This window comes from Nannobrachium achirus, assembly GCF_963921795.1.
Source record: "Nannobrachium achirus genome assembly, chromosome: 9".
Taxonomy (NCBI): Eukaryota; Metazoa; Chordata; class Actinopteri; order Myctophiformes; family Myctophidae; genus Nannobrachium; species Nannobrachium achirus.
The window spans coordinates 26,036,369-26,053,210 of NC_137818.1; positions in this window are offsets into that span (position 1 = coordinate 26,036,369).

A 16,842-nucleotide genomic window follows, 5' to 3' on the forward strand; every position below is an offset into this window, starting at 1 on the left:
CATCAAACCTACAAACCCACCACATGTATATCCCCAATGGGCTTTGGGCTTGTAGATCTGCTGTAGCTACACCTGGCTAGCTTAGTTAGTCAATCACTACAATCAGTCTGGTGTTTGATGCATGCAGAGGGACGCGGTTCTTACATAAACAAAGGAGAAAGAAGAAGAGGTGAATTTTATTTTAAAAAATATTTATTTTCGCTCCAACATGTTCTTCAAAAAACACTGGAACTAAGATGGAGATAAAAACGTGCAAGAGACATTACAGTTTGCGGATGTGTAACACGTCATAGGCTAGCATACCGAGTTATGAATTCTTGTAGACTAGAATAGATACATTATGAGTTATGCTATGATATGAAGGTCAATTAGATATTTGCTATCTGAGTCATTGGGCTTCGCTTCAGACCAGACGTCGTGAAACAGCTGAACTTTGATGAAGTAGCCTAGTCTTCATGTTTCATCGAAGAAGACAGACTACAGGTAAGAAATAACTTTTAGGCTAAAGCCTACTTTTCTATGCTGGCTTTGCTCATGGGCCTATATTGGATTATAGGCTTTTTTCACAGCAACACATATTGTTATGAAATAACAAGGTAGGTGTTACCAATGATACTAATTATTAACTAGCAGCCCCAGAACTCAATTATTATCATTAACACACCTGTGTAGCCGAGCCTACTTTTTATATAATTCACATGGTATCAAACTGTCTTATCTCTGACTCTAACAAATCATTATCTGAGGTCTGACTGGCACTTCTGTGTGTTGTGGTTTGACACAGTATTGTGCGCATTTGTTTTGGCTCAGGCTGGCTGTGCCTTTTGGTTATGGTGAAACATTGTCTATATTATTTAATAATATATAGGCTATATACATTATGGTGCATTGGTGACTCATTGTCTATTATCTAATATCATAGTGACATATTGTCTAAAAGCCTATAGGGGTCTTTGTTCCAGGGGGTCCCCAGCTAAATGATAGTTAGGAACCAAATGGACCCTGGTTCTGTAACTCAGAGAGTGTAGGCCTACACATGAACATTCTGAGTAAAATTAACATTGATGACAGACAGATGCTTACAAAGAGTTACAAGACTCGACTTCTGCACTTCAAACTGTGATTCTATGACCGGTTGACTGCAGTCGCAAAATATAAGCTTAACCCTCGTCTGATCGTTGTATGTTCAATTAGCCCCACCTGGTGTTGCCACAGTGTTACTGCTGGATAAAGCCATAGACCTAGTATAAATCTATCCACAAACATAATCTAAATAGCATACCAATTGTAACATTTGTGAGCAAAAAACAAAACAAATGCAAGTGCAACTGTAGGCTATCATCTAATAGGCATCGCTGAAATAAAACAACAAATATTTACAACTAAGTAAGAAGACAACTGTGCAGTACATCCCCAGAAATATTCATAATTTGGGTCTAGTAAAAGGTACAATAGAGATCTAGTGATGTAGAAATAGGCTAATGACTTAACTCAAGTAAATTAAAAGTAAAAAAGAAAATCCAGTACTTGCTTGTACTTGATCAGCCTGTTATTATTTTGAATATTTTGCCAATATCTGGGCAGACACAGGGGCGAAAACAGTCCAAAGAAAATAACCAAGATTATTTATTTTTCCGTAAGTCCGAAATCAGTTGTTAAGCAAGAGATTCGAGATATTGAGGGAAATTACTTAAAGATAAAGAAGCCCATATCCTTCCATATTTTGAGCCGACATCTAGAGTTTGGGCTGCTATGCGCCATCGCAACACCAATCGACCGATATTTCTGATTCACAATTTGTCGCTGTTGGGAGTTGGTCAGATACCCGTATGTCCCCTTTGTCCCCATATATGAAGATCTCTATGTGTCTGTCTACCTGTGTCCCTTATGCGCGTATACTGTAGATTTCTGTGTCTGTCAGTTCTTGTCCCTTTTATGCCCATATAGGGAGATCCCTGATGTCATTAGTATATGCCCATACCCTGTAGATTGGCATGCCCATCTATGGGCATAGCGGTCAGAACTGGGACTCTGCAGTATATGCCTATTGAAAGCCTACGGCTTACATTGCTGATTGTGTGTTTTAAATCTCTTTTTTCAAAAATGACCCCTAAATGTATACACATTAGTTAAATATTGGAGCAAGTACACCTTAAAAAAGACCATAATTGTATTGATGGTGCAGTTTTTGTACTGTTTTTGTATGAAATACACATTTCTCATTCATAACCCCAATTACTGTTGTGCCTGGTGCCTGAAAAGGTCTCATTTATAACCATGATGTTTCAAACAGTAATTATGAGCAGAGGACCACAGTGGCCCTTCCCTGATCCCCACGCTCATTTGCATGTTAATTATCATTAGCAACTCATGGAAACAAGTCATCACGGTCAAATTAACAACTTCATCAAAAAAGGAAAAAAAAAATCCTGCACTCAACTCACATTCCTTTGAGAATTTCAAGTGGCCTCTGGAACATTATTAAGTCAGATTATAGTCCTTTCTCTACCATTGTTAAGACTATAGCTTTTGTGAACCAACGCTTCAGTTGTTGGCTGGTAATAAAAAGTGTTGACAGGACTGAGAGTTTGAGAGTTACTGTTAAGCTATACCCAGATCTAAAATGAACAAACTAAGATGAAATGAACAATTCCGCAAATATGTAAAATTGCTTTGCCATTCTATGAGCCAGATGAAATGGGAAGTGGGAATTGAGAGAAGAGAAACAAAGCTTTGTTGTGCCTAGTTTGTAAGAGAACGTATATCTGATATTCTACAGCTACTATAGATTCATTTTATTGGAGGTAACATTCACATTTTTTGTCATTCTTAAATATATTTTTTTTAAATCACAATGTACAATGTACCTTTTCTCATTCAAATTATTCCTTAGTAAATTTATATAGTCTGTGAATAGCATTCATCTACAGACAGTCTAGTCTACACAGCACAGTAGCCTTACCAGTATTTTACCAGGAGATGGAGACAGAATACTGGCCTTGAAGCTCTAATGAGAGCTCCTCAAAGACTTTGAAATGTAACCCACACACTGCACATCATTTCAGAGCTCATATCTTTGAACGGGTAAGGACTAGTTTGACTAGATTATCAGAAAGAAAGAAAAATGCTGTATGTTCTTGAAATGAGACAGAACAGATTGGACCAGAGTGGTTCACAATCAAGTCTTTTATTAAACCATTATATAACCAGGTAAACATCATTGAGATATGGGATTTGAATTTATTTTACGAGAGGGACCTGGGGCCCATGAAATTGTTAATAAAATAAACAAATGGGTAAAAAAGCCCTTTATTAAGCATTATCTTAAACATATTGAGAAAATAGCTTAAAATACCTTGTAATAAACCTTTTGTTTCTTTTTATAGTGTTTTATTTGAAGATTATTTGAATTGGCTTGGAGTTCCCTTGGTTTTGAGCTGCAGACAATAAACTACAATATGACAAAAGATACCTATTAGTTTGAGGCTTAACCATTATTAAAGCCATCTACAAGATTAAGGGAGCCAAAACACAATATCTGAAGTCAAGTCTTGCTGTATCCATTTAATATATTCACACATTACTATGTCAATAAATAAGACAAAACACAAATATACTGTGGTGTACATTTTAGGAGTGGTAATTTTCAACTGGCTACAACTATAGAGTTCCTGGATCTGCATAGTATCAAGTGCTTATATAAAATTACAGTATACACATACTTTTAGAGAAGCACTGCTGTGTTCATTTATCCATTTAATTCTGAGAGTGTAGGTACAAAATGTAACCAAATGGACCCTTACGGGTATAGGGCTGTCACGATTATGACATTTTACACAACGATTAATTGCCACTCAAATAATTGCGATTAACGATTTAATTGTGTTTTTGTCGTTGACAATTACATTACTGACATATATGACAACTTTATACTTTAAAAATGCGATGCGACGCGCTGTGAGCTTGTAGATCTGCTATTTCCACTATTTTTTTACTTTTCTTTTTAAATATATGAAAACCTTTCAACATGGAAACGAAAAATAATCGCGATTATGTCAAATAATTGCAATTAGACGAGTATGTAATAATCGTGACAGCCCTACTTACGGGTATATTGGTTTACATTCTCAGAGTTAAATGAACACAAGTATTTTACTGTCTGTAGGCAACATTGCATGTTGTCTTCCCGAGGTGAGTTTTTGACGTCTGCGCCTCAGACACTGTGGCAGGTGTGAGAATTTCAGGAAGCTGAACCCAACCTGCAGTAATGATGAGCAAATGTCACCTTTCAACCTCTCCTGGGCTGCGATGAGGTGTTTTTGGCACACAGTCCGGTCTGTAGAATCCCTGGATGGCTCTCCCCTCGCTCCGCCGTGACCCGGACCCATCTGTTAGCATGTCCAGGGTTAGAGGGCTACCGAATGTCACACATGCTGTTGGCCTCGGGGTGTGTGGGGAACCGTTCTGGGGGTGAGAGAAAGTGATCTGGGATGCTGTGATGAACAGGGCCCGGTATTAGTTTAGCCCCATGTGTGCAGTTGTGCGCCGTCCAAGTTCAAATGGAGTTTAACCTATATGCAGTAAATTTGACGTCTTAAAGATAATGATATTTCACCCTGCATATAGTTCAGTTGCTTTGGTCAAACCAGGATTTATGAACGCTTGCCTTATAAATCGGAAGTCATCTTTCACTGCAAACAAGGACATGGTATTAAATGCATCTCAGTGGAGTGACTGACAGCCAACATATCAGTCAAAGTGGGAAAAAGAACATCCGATTGATATTCTGTGGAAAATAATCTATAAATTCTGTTCGTTATAACATTGGTTCTCCAAGTTGGATCCGGGGACCTTTTTTTTAAGATATTCTTCAAGGCTTTTCTGCCTTTATTTATAGTGTAGTGGAGATGGACAGGAAAAGGGGAGACAGAGATGGGGAGAGACATGCAGCAAAGATTGTCAGGAATGGGACTTGAACACGGCAACACGCGATGCGCTGTCAGGCTACAATAGAGCTAGATGTACTTGAGGGGGTTCCAGGGGATCCCCAGCTAAAATGTAAGTTTTAAGTTTAACCATGTACCGGTATGTCGCTATTAAAAAAATCCATCTACAAGCTAACAATGCGTCACATTGAGAGCATGTAGATCTGCCATTTCCAAATATATATATATATATATATTTTTTTTTTACATTTTAACACCACAAATCTTGTACGGGGGTCCCTGGCAGAAAATATGTTCAAATGGAGGTCCATGTCCAAATACATATTCATTTGGGGGTCCTTGGCATGAAAATGTTTGAGAGCCATTGCGTTAAGAGTATAACTCTAATCTATGACAGCATAGGTCAACGCTTCGTACATGGGGCAAGGGCACTGTTGGGAAAAGCAGCCTGGATGTAGTGCAGAGGGCAGTAGCTGTTAAATGGCCCCAGTGCACCAGCTGTGTCAATACACATGAACAGTGTTCCTCTTTAGCTGCATTTAGGTGGTGAGGAACACGAGTCAAGTGTGCCAAGTGCCAACCACACTGAATATATGCCAACCACACTGAATTCATGCCAACCATACTTACTGACTTTGTGCCAACCACACAGTCTTCATGCCAACCATACTGAGGTCATGCAACACATCCAGCTCTAGTCACATGGCCTTTCACCTTTCACGCCTGAGCCACTTCAAACAGGGGTCAGAAGAACATGACATTCTCCTGTAAAACCCTAATGTGAGTGAAGCTGAGCTGGCTACACGTGTGATGCTGTATTAGCCATGTTCAAATTATGTTCGCTCTTCTCGTCCTGACTTGGTAGACTTTTCCTAACACAATTATTGGCTGTTGAGATCCCATTGTTGTAATTTGGTAATTTACAGTCCCTATTTGAAGTTTTTATTTGGTTTTTCACATGCACATATGTAATTTCGTTTTTTTTTCTCCTCTGTGTTCCCATTTCATTAAATTTTTATACGATGCACTACTCAATATGTCTGATCTTTATGAGTTTCAGTCCGGACCACTTGGCTTGGTGGGGCACTCTGCTGCTTTTCCCTTTGATCTTGCAATCCATCTGTCATAGGCCAAGGATTTGCTAGCGCCGCTCGTTGCTTTTAGCAGGGCCTGTTGCTGCGAGGGAGAGCAGAGCAGACAGGCTGGCAGGCAGGCAGGCCATCCAGCTTTAATATCAGCTCAGTGGACAACATGGACATGCTGGGAAATCCCGAGTGTTAATTTAAACACGTAAACGCTGTATATATTGTACTTCTTTCGAAATCAAATAGTTAAAATAGCAGAACACCTATTTTCATTTTTCACAGAATGTTAACCACATGAGCTAAACATGAGCTATGGTGCTCATGTTGTTAACTCTGAGAGTTGTGGGTACCTACACACTACCATCCTGCATAGAACATGAATACATTCATGCACCGTATAAGACGGCAGTGTCGTAGTAGTCTTTTATTGTTGATGTTTTCAGAGTGAAAGTAACACTAAAGACCTTACTGTGCAGCATTCAACATGTTAATTGAGACTTATTATGAATGGGAGGGGAAAGAGAAGGGGAGCTGTGTTATTATGGACCAATCATTTGGCTGGGAAAAAAGGCACCTTTTATCGGCAAAGGCTCTGCCCAGCCATCATCCCCCTTGCTGATGTCATCATCACCCTGTGTGTGTGTGTGTGTGTGTGTGTGTGTGTGTGTGTGTGTGTGTGTGTGTGTGTGTGTGTGTGTGTGTGTGTGTGTGTGTGTGTGTGTGTGTGTGTGTGTGTGTGTGTTTGAGAGAGAGTGTGTGTGCAAGTGTTTGTGTCTTTGTGCGCGCAATGTGGCAGATTCTTCCCGTGTGGGCACCAGGGGACAAAGTACTCTTTATGCAGTGTGCTGAGCTCCAAGGCAGAAACATTGTTGAGCAGTAAAACATTCTGTAACCAAAACCACATGTTCCAGAGTGGGGGACAGACAAACACAGGCCGGGTCTGCTGTTCCACAGAGCAGCATCGGGAGCTGCTGCCCTATCAGGGGCTGCTTTTGACTCCAGCGCAACACTCTTGTTCGACATTGTGCATTTTATACGTATCAGGAAACTCAAATCTAGAACAGATTGTGCCTGACAAAAATGCTGCAGGAGTGTGAGTGCGTGCGTGTGTGCGTGTGTGTGCGCGCCTGTGTGTGTAAAGAACAAAGGCAGTTTAGTCCAACACATTTAAAGCACAATTGAACATGTCGCTAGCTGCTGAATATTTGGACAAATTAACCATGTGTTATGTTCTTGAACAGCGAGCGGTTAAAGAAAAGGATTTCTTGCCACATTCCGTCAGGATTATCAGCCTGTTTTCCCACTCTGTGGCACTTTGAAGTTATGATAATTCTGATTGCTTTGAGACTGGTTTGTAAAACAATTGCACAGCAAGCCAAATACAATGACAGATCTTAGTGCATTGATTAACCGTACCATGGATATTATTACAGAGACAATAATTTACAACATCACTTACAATTTCAGCAGAAATCTTATTACTGTAAAGACTAAAGATGTCAGAATATGGACAATCTGAGATTATGACTTTTTAAAAGCATGTAGGATTTTGCAGATGCAGTTGCTAAATTGTGTCAAGTGAACTCAATCAAAGAAAAACAGAAAAGTAGTTGAGCCCATTTTGACTTTAGCCTGCATACTAGATAGATAGATAGATAGATAGATAGATAGATAGATAGATACCTTTATTATCCCAAGGTGGAAATTCAGTAATAATGTACATCTTTGGCCTTTTACTTTATTCACTGTCTCGTTAGATCAGCAGAACAGATGATTATTACCAGAGTTGTTGTTTTTGTTTAACCAGTAAGACTCCCTAATCGGGAGATAAGCGACCGTAGGTGGCTTATCTCCACAAATAGGGCAAAAATGTGTTTTTCCAAAATCTTCCTGATCCATGTTGATGACATGAGTGTAGACATGCTGTGTAGTGATATTCGTGATTTTAGGGCAAAAACTGTAGGAGCAGTGTCCAAAAATGTGTTTTAAAAATCGGCCTGAAGGTGGCGCTAGAATAGGGCCATGTGAGAAATGAGGGGTGGGGTCTCCGCGTTGCCTTGGCGGACGAATAGGTACCGGCCCCGGCTCTCCCGGACACTCCTAGCCCGAGTTACGGCATTTTATGTGCGCTGCAGTGGCAGGGGGTCCTCCACTGGGGGCGCCACCACTTTTGCATCCGTTCTGGAGCACCAGGAGTCGGTGGTCCCCGGGAATTCCCCGTGAGCAGCCCCGTTGGGGTGGTCATTTGGTCAATTTTGCACATTTGGTCATTCTTTACATCTGGGGGTCCATGGATCGGGTCAACGGGTGCGGAGATATAAGCAGGGAAAAAGTGTGACGTGTGACGTGTGACGGACTCATTGACTCACTCACAGACAGCCTGTGGAGGTTTTGGTAGTAAATGCGACCTACGGTCGCAATTATGGTTGTCTCAATTATTGGCAGACTTTCCAAGATCATATAAAATGGATGGATGGTTGACAGGAGATGCAGTTCTACTTCTTAGTCCACATCTCCAGGCAGTCTGATAAAGCTTTCTAACAATTCCCTTCACAGAGCTCCATCATAAATGCACAGTATGCTAATGCAATGTTTCTCAAACTGTTCATGTCAAGAAGCTCAAAATGAATATGTATTTGACTGCCGACCCCCATCTGAAAATATTTAATATACAAGATTTGTGTTGGTTAGTGCCTCTTATTTTGTAGTGATCCCGACAGTAAGTTGCCACGAATTCCTTCAATAGGTGTCCACTTTTATTTTGAAGGCCTATCATTGTCTTGCTATTTTGCCATGAAAAAAAGCTTTTTGTGCTTTTGTGCTTTTTTGCAGCACAATGAATGGGATGATATGGAGGATTTTCGCTGCGTGATGACGTCATTTCTCAATGGAAACTGATCCCCAAGTCTGGCTTCATCAACGGGACACCCGATGGTACAGTAAGGATTAATAATTGCGACCGAAGGTCTACAGCTTGTACGCGTGTAGGCGTGTGCACATTTTTACAGTCTATGGGTTTGCCGCTTTGACATCATGCTCTGATGTCACTGTGATGTCAGGGGAACCACTCTACCAGAATGGGTTTTCTGCTCTGACATCACGATCTGGCTTCACTGTGATGTCACACTAACAGAATCCCTTTTATGCCCATATATGGAGATATGGAGATCCCTGTGATGCCAGGGGAACAAATCCCTTTTATGCCCATATATGGAGATAGATCCCTGATGTCCACATCCCTGATGTCCACATCACTGTGGCTTGTCGCCCTGAGGCATCTTACCAGTATAACATGTTATACTGTATATATCCCGAATATGTTCGGGAATGGCACATTACCGCCCATTTCTTTTTCCTGAATTTACTCGGGATAGTCACTAAAAGTGTTCAAATGTTTCACAAAATATTGTAATTTATTTCTTAGATTAGAACAGCTAATTTACAAGCTCACATCATGACGCGTTGTGAACTTGTTCATCGACTATTTTCAGATCACTGATGTAGGGCTAAAGTGGATTTAGACGCTATATTAATAAACTCTTCTGTAGACCCCTGCAACGCCCTCCAAGGACCCCTGGGGGTCCCTGGACCCCACTTTGAGATCCACTGTGCTAATTAACTAGCTGCTCTGTGCTCATTCATAACCAGTGCCCTTGAGATGGACTTTGAGATCCACTGTGCTAATTAACTAGCTGCTCTGTGCTCATTCATACCACTACCCCCCCCGCCCCCCCTCGCTTGATCACAGGACGCTCTATCTTCAAATGCTTTCAACTCCCACTGGCTCTCCAGGGGGTCAGCCCTAATTAAAGGGACAGTGCACCACATTAGCCATGCATGGAATGGAGCAGGTAACAGAATTTAGATCAGACTGCCCCTGAGGTGGAGGTTGAACCCTTGACCTGTCCCTGATACCCCCTGATCCCCCCCCCTCACTCCTTACCCTTGCTAACGCCTGCTCATAGTCTTGCTTAGCAGAGCGCCCCGCCTGCCCACTTACACTTGAGTAGGGGGCTAAACATTTTCTAATTTCCTCTGCCCTCTCTCATTCTCTTTCTCACGTTCCCACATGCGACATCCGACATGCATACTCCGTGTGTGTGTGTGTGTGTGTGTGTGTGTGTGTGTGTGTGTGTGTGTGTGTGTGTGTGTGTGTGTGTGTGTGTGTGTGTGTGTGTGTGTGTGTGTGTGTGTGTGTGTGTGTGTGTGTGTGTGTGTGTGCGTGCGTGCGTGCGTGCGTGCGTGCGTGCGTGGGTGGCGTGGCGTGCGTTCTCAGAATTGGGCTTCAGTATAGCTATAGGTGCAGACTATCTGTTTTAATAGTTGGCAGCCTATTACCACACTATCAGGTCATACCTACAGACCGGTTGTCAGAGGGTTTCAACAACTTGGGATGCCCACATAGGAGGCAGAAAGGCTGGAAAAATATTGTGCTCTCTCTGCTATAATTGGCAGCCGCCGTATGGCTTGTTACTTATACCCATAGAGTAATGAGTGATATGCTTATTGTAGCATGAAGACAGATTTATGTCATGATTTTTTTGAGAATGTAACCTTACTGCACGTTTTATATTTGCGTTCTCTCCTTATGTGGTTGTGGACATTAATAAATTGTGCGTGCGTGCGTGTGTGCGTGCGTGCATGCATGCGTGTGTTCGTGCATGTGTATGTATGTACAGTATGTAACGTACCGGTGATGACTTTCCATCTAAACGTATGCAAACTATTTCGCACCTTCTGTTTTATTCACTGATGCGATGACCGCAATGAATATGCAAAACAAAAACGTCAACCAGCATTAGGTATCCCTTTAGTTTCGACTAAATCATGGTCAAAATCATGGTCAATGCAGCATGATCTTGTGGTTTGACAGACAGTCCGCTAACCGAAAGGTCACATGCTCTATGCCCACAAAAAACAGTGCGTATCAACTGAACAGCAACATGTCCTTTCAAAGAGTCCTCCAGCAACCCATAACCTTTAGCTTATCAGAGTTATGTCTCTTTGTGCAAACCCGTCACTGTCACAAGCCTGTGACTTAAAAAAGAAAAGAAAAATGTTAATGACCTTGAACCTTTTCAGAATGAATGTAATTAATGTGTGTTTGTTAATAACACGTGTGTCTTTAACCAATTCAGCAAAGACCAGTAACGATTTCTTTTGATGTAGAGGGGCTGTGTGTCAGGGGCCATGTTAGTGTTATTTCAGATCCTCTGAGAGAACCATTGTTTTGGGACCTCACAGGTTCGCCCCTAATCTAATCGGCCACGGATGTCTCGGCTCAGGACCCCTCTTCATGCTCTGGGGATTGGCAGATCTGTCCGGGGGTTGAAAAGTCAGTTGTCCAAATACAGCCTTGTTTAATTACAGAAGGGGGGGATGCATGCAATGCACGCACGCTTATCACAGCGCACAAATCCTGCCTTCCACCACACACACCAACCCACGCAAAAGTCCCTGCTCCAAGTCCTGTCTGGCTGTGCAGAGTCCAGATATTCAAATCCACCTCTGAAAGAATCTCTATCCAAATAGGAACTGGATTTGGGTCTCCTCTCTCCTCGCCGCCTTATCCCAAAGCCCTTAAGCGCCCTCAACTTCTCCTGCCTTCCCTCCCCTCTCGTGTCTGCCAGTGACATACCTCCTGACGATGCTGCGTCCAACATAAACAGCAGGAGATCCTCCTATGCTGTTACACTTGCAACCACCACCACCACCACCCCCACACACCCTCTCGTCTTCAGCCAATCCTCGCCTGCTTCGACCTCCACCTCTGTATTCAGAATTGCCAATCCCAATCTAATTTATGGAATATTTTGGAGGTAACCGTAGACGGCGGCAGGGGGAGATAACATCTCCAGGCCCCTGTGACGGACAGGAACTCGGCAGTGTGCGCTTAATAACATAAACTGCTGAAAAAGGTTCCCGGACCGGTGCATTGGCAGAGGAGTATAGGCCAGAGAGGGAGAGCGAGAGAGACAGAGAAAGAGGGATAGAGAAAGAGAAGGAGAGAGGGGACCCAGTGTTCTGGGTGGGGTAGGGGTAATTGAGACCATGTGAGCCCTCCCCCAGTGGAGGGATTAGAGAAGAAACGGAACTCTCTCAGCCCAGATATCGCTTTCAATTAGATGCGCCCAGAGCAAGGGGACTTGGGGGTGGAGATGGGAGATGGTGGGAGGGGGGGGGAGAATTCTGGACCAGGAGAGAGGAAAGGTAAAAGAGAAGAGAGAGTTGTTGTATGCCCACCTCTTCCATTACCCTCTCTCTTTCAGTGTGTCCGTGTCAAAGCCCCAGGTGCCCGGGTCATGTCTGATGGATGTCTAATGGGTGTGACAGCGAGCGTACTGTAGGTAGTGACTTACATAGCATGCATGTATACACGCACGCACGCACGCACGCACGCATGCACGCACGCACGCACGCACGCACACACACACACACACACACACACACACACACACACACACACACACACCGATTTCTCTCATTTTCAGTTGAATTATGTCCCTTTGGTAGTTCTGTAGCACATTTTGTGGCAAGCTTGCTTTGTTGACAATAATAATAATAATAGTAAATTTGATTATCCTTGGTCAGAACGGTGGCCAGTGAGTGGTATTGTCAGGCCAAACCCTCAATGCTCACATAAAGCCCGCAGTATGTCCTCTGGGGGTAGAAGACTAAAGCCTTATTCATACTTAGTCTTACGACGGTGTCCCATGGTAGAAATAGACTATCTACAAGCAACACGTGTTGCGCTGTGATCTTGTGGCCCTGCTATTTCTCCTACAGTCTCACTCTTACTACGGAGTATAAATGAAACATAATGTCTTCTAAGTATGTTGTCAGAGTGACTTCACATGGGGCAAACCAACCCATAATCCGAGATGACACTCTCCCTTCGGCCTGGCTTTTCCATGCCACGCTTATCGCACAGGGTTTTGAGTCTGAAAACCAAGAATAGTACACAATACACTTGTACTGTAGCTTGTCCGAGGGCACTGGAACCTTTCAGTCATGTCACTTGGGCATGTGATGGGTATGTAGCCCTGTACATAACGCCCCATTTGTGCCCACACTCTCCCTGTGTGTGTGTACGTGTGTGTGTGTGTGTGTGTGTGTGTGTGTGTGCGCGAGTGCGCGTGCGCACATGAGTGCATCTAACGTACAGCTGGCAGTGATCACGCTATAGACCACAAATGTGAGACATTAATATTGACGTGTTGTCAACTGCTTGTTTAAAAACGGGTACAGAGTCCGCATCTGTCAGTAGCTTTTAAGTTCTCTACCAACTCTGCTGCAACCTGAACATATGCCATATGTTTAGGTAGTTTCGTTATGAATTAGAAAACTGAGAGGGTCAAATTAGAGCAGTCGTACATTTGAGAAATTGAAAGAAATTAGTTGTGATAGCCCCCTCTTCTCTTACCCTGCATATTTGGGGAAGTTGGTACAACTTGACCCCAATGCGAGCGAGAGAATACTGTATAAGTCTAGAGTTGAAAAACAAAAACATGTCCGTACTTTTTTTTTATCCCACAATTTCATTTTTTTCACCCAGTGTCAGTTGTCTAATGTAATCCTGGGTGCTACACTGAGTCCCTCTGCCAACCTGGGGAGCACAACGGACTGACCTCATGCTTCCTTCTATGCATGAGGAGTCCAAGCAGCTTCTTTTCGCCTGACGGGGAAGTTTCCCTGGTTGGACTTAGCACGTGGAAGGAACACGTTATTCCAACCAGTTCCTTTCCCCTCCATCAGGCACCCCAGCTGGCCATGCAGGGGGAGGCAGTATAGAAACCAGGATTACTGCATGTTTTTTATGAGGGCACCTACCACGATTATTATGTCCGTAGGAGATGCCTTGTCGGACGCGGCTTGTGATTGGCTGAACCGGAGGAGGTGCTGAAAATCGGGGGGACGAAGATTCACGATTCTGTCCCTTTCAGGACGTAAGTTGGACGGCGTTGAGGCGGCTCAAGCGGACTTAGCAATGCTCGACAATGCGACTCTCTCACTTTAGCTCGCTCTGCGTTGTCTCACGTGGCTCAGGTCCGCTTGAGACAGCGCAACTCCGTCTTCTCCACCGAAAACAAGCGCTCCTATACAAGGCATCTCCTACGGAAACAATAATAGCATACCTTTCCCCAGGGAACCCTGGGAGAACATGCAAAAGGAGAAAACACACCACCTGCACCCACAGTGTCCCCAGCAGGAATCAAACCCAGGACCTTCTAGCGGTGAGGGGCCAGCGCTACCAACTGCGCAATGGCCGTGCATTTTAAGGCGCACAAGAAAATAAATCCATCATGGCACAAAACTAAATAATGAGTTGCAAGTCTCTCACAGTGGAAGTGATTAGATTTCTGTCAAACTAACCTTCATGAGATAGGCTATAGTTTGATTTGAGGATGTTGATAACGTAAATGCTACAAACAAGCAACATACATAATACTGTATACTAACGTATGTTAGCATAGTAACATTATATAGTGTAAAGTTAGTGAAACACTATAGTCCAAAGGCTGTTGATGTGTGGAGCCTTCACAGATGTTGTAAACAGTCTTACAAAGACTCACTTTATTATGGCCTTGACGTGCTGATGCAGGCCTTTTGAACAAAGTGCCACACCAGCCCCTCCTGTGTTTAGGTTCTTGTTGGCGCAGGCACGCAAAAAGCCCTGATTGTTTAGAATTTGCTGTTTATTTTCACAATCTCTAAATGTTTTTCAAGAAATCCCCTTGCCATAAAAGAGTGACAGTCAAAAATCTCTGTGTTATGCTTTCAGCATCATTTAACTCAAACCGAGGTGGGTTTATGTATGCATGCATTCTGCTTCATTCCTGTACTCTCCTGATGTTAAGGGAGTCATTTGTGCACCATTTCTTAAACTCTCAAAGTGTCCTAACTAAAACATGGCAAAATATTTATAATCAAAGATCACTACTTCTCAAAACTTTAAACTTTATTATCTGGCATTACATATAAAAAATCTGATTCTCAATCTTGATATGATGCGAAACTCAAATAGAGGTAGCTCACCTGGTAAGAACTCATACAGTACCTCATAAAAAAATAAAAATAATAATCATTATCCAATTATAATCCTCACTTTACTTTCAAGTAATTTCATTCATACAAACATATTCATGGTGCAGTGGCGGTTGGTACCTATATTGCGCCCTGGGCGAGGTAGTATAGCGCCGCGGAAAAATGGTTTTTTTTTTTTTTTTTTTTTTATAAAAAAAAAAAAATTATGAATTTTTTTAAAGTTAAAAGCGGTTCGGTTCTACACGACGGCAGAACCATTTTGGGCTTAATATAATGGGGTTTATAAAAGCCTGATCTGACTGTCTTATGCCTCATTCACACTGTAAGCAGCAAAGCTAATGGTTTGCTTGGTAATTCAATGTAATCTCAATGGAAACCAGCTTTAAGATGCTGGAGATGCTGAGAACAAAGCTTGGAAAGCTTTAAAGCTGGTTTCCATTGAGATTACATTGAATTACCAAGCAAACCATTAGCTTTGCTGCTTACAGTGTGAATGAGGCATTAGTCTTACCTTGGGCTGGTCAGGAGAAATGGTTCTTTCACAGTCACGCACAGTGAGACAAGACTATAGAGTTCCTATATCCTGGCTGATAGAGGTCTGTGTTTTGTAGAGGAAAGTCTTTTTTTTTTTTTTTTTTTTCATCTGTTTTCATCTTGATTAATTGTCAGGGGAAATCAAATCCATCCATCCATCCATCTTCAACCGCTTATCCGGAATCGAGTCGAAGGGGTAACAGCTGGTTCCAACTGGGATTTCCAGAGTTCCCTATCCTGAGCAACTTCCTCCACTTCCGGGAGTATACAGTGTTCCCAGGCCAGTGTGGAGATATAATCCTTCCATCTGGTCTTTCGTCTGCCTTTGGGTCTCCTCCCAGTGGGACGTGCATCAAGGACCTTCCTAGGAAGGTGCTCGGGAGGCATCTAGATGCCCGAACCACCTAAGCTGACTCCTTTCCAAATGAAGGAGCAGCGGTTCTACTCCAAGTCTCTCTCGGGTGGTTGAACTTCTCACCCTATCTCTAACCCTGCAAGACCTAAATTAATTTCTACTTGCCAAAAAGTTTTTGTAAAAAATCAGATGGTGTTGTAGGAGTCCTAATCACAGGAAAATGTAATGTTTAAAAATTAATAATGTTTTTGTAAGGTTTTATAGCCATAAATCATAAATCATGCTCTAATTAGCATTTTGGGGATATTTTTCACAATAATAACACATGTACATGTTCTAGGCATTCTAATGATCACCAGAAAAGGCATTTTACTTATGTTTTTGTGAGGAATAGCTTCAGTGAAAAAGTGAGAGGTTGTTCGTCAAGGCTCTGGACTCCAGAGATCTTGAAGTTGTGCGAATGTCAGCCTCTGTGGGGGGTATTTATATGCAAATATCGTGGCCAATGGCATTGTAATACTAAACAATAGGATTTAATGGTGATGTTAATGTGAAAAAAGAACAGGAAAACTAATTATAACATTTTTTTTTTTTTTATGTTTTTTTTGCCAAAAAGCAACGCTGGGCCTTGCAGGGCTAAGGGAGATACCAGCCACCCTTCTGAGAAAACTCATTTCAGCCGCTTGTACCCGAGACCTTATACTTTTGGTCATGACCCACACTTCATGACCATAGGTGAGAGTAGGAACGAAGATTGCTCGGAAGACAGAGAGCTTTGCCTTACGACTCAACTCTTCTTTCTTCACAACTGTGCAATTTAGCACTGCAAAATCGCTCCTGCTGCTCCAATTCTCCGGCTGATCTCCTCTCCTTCTCC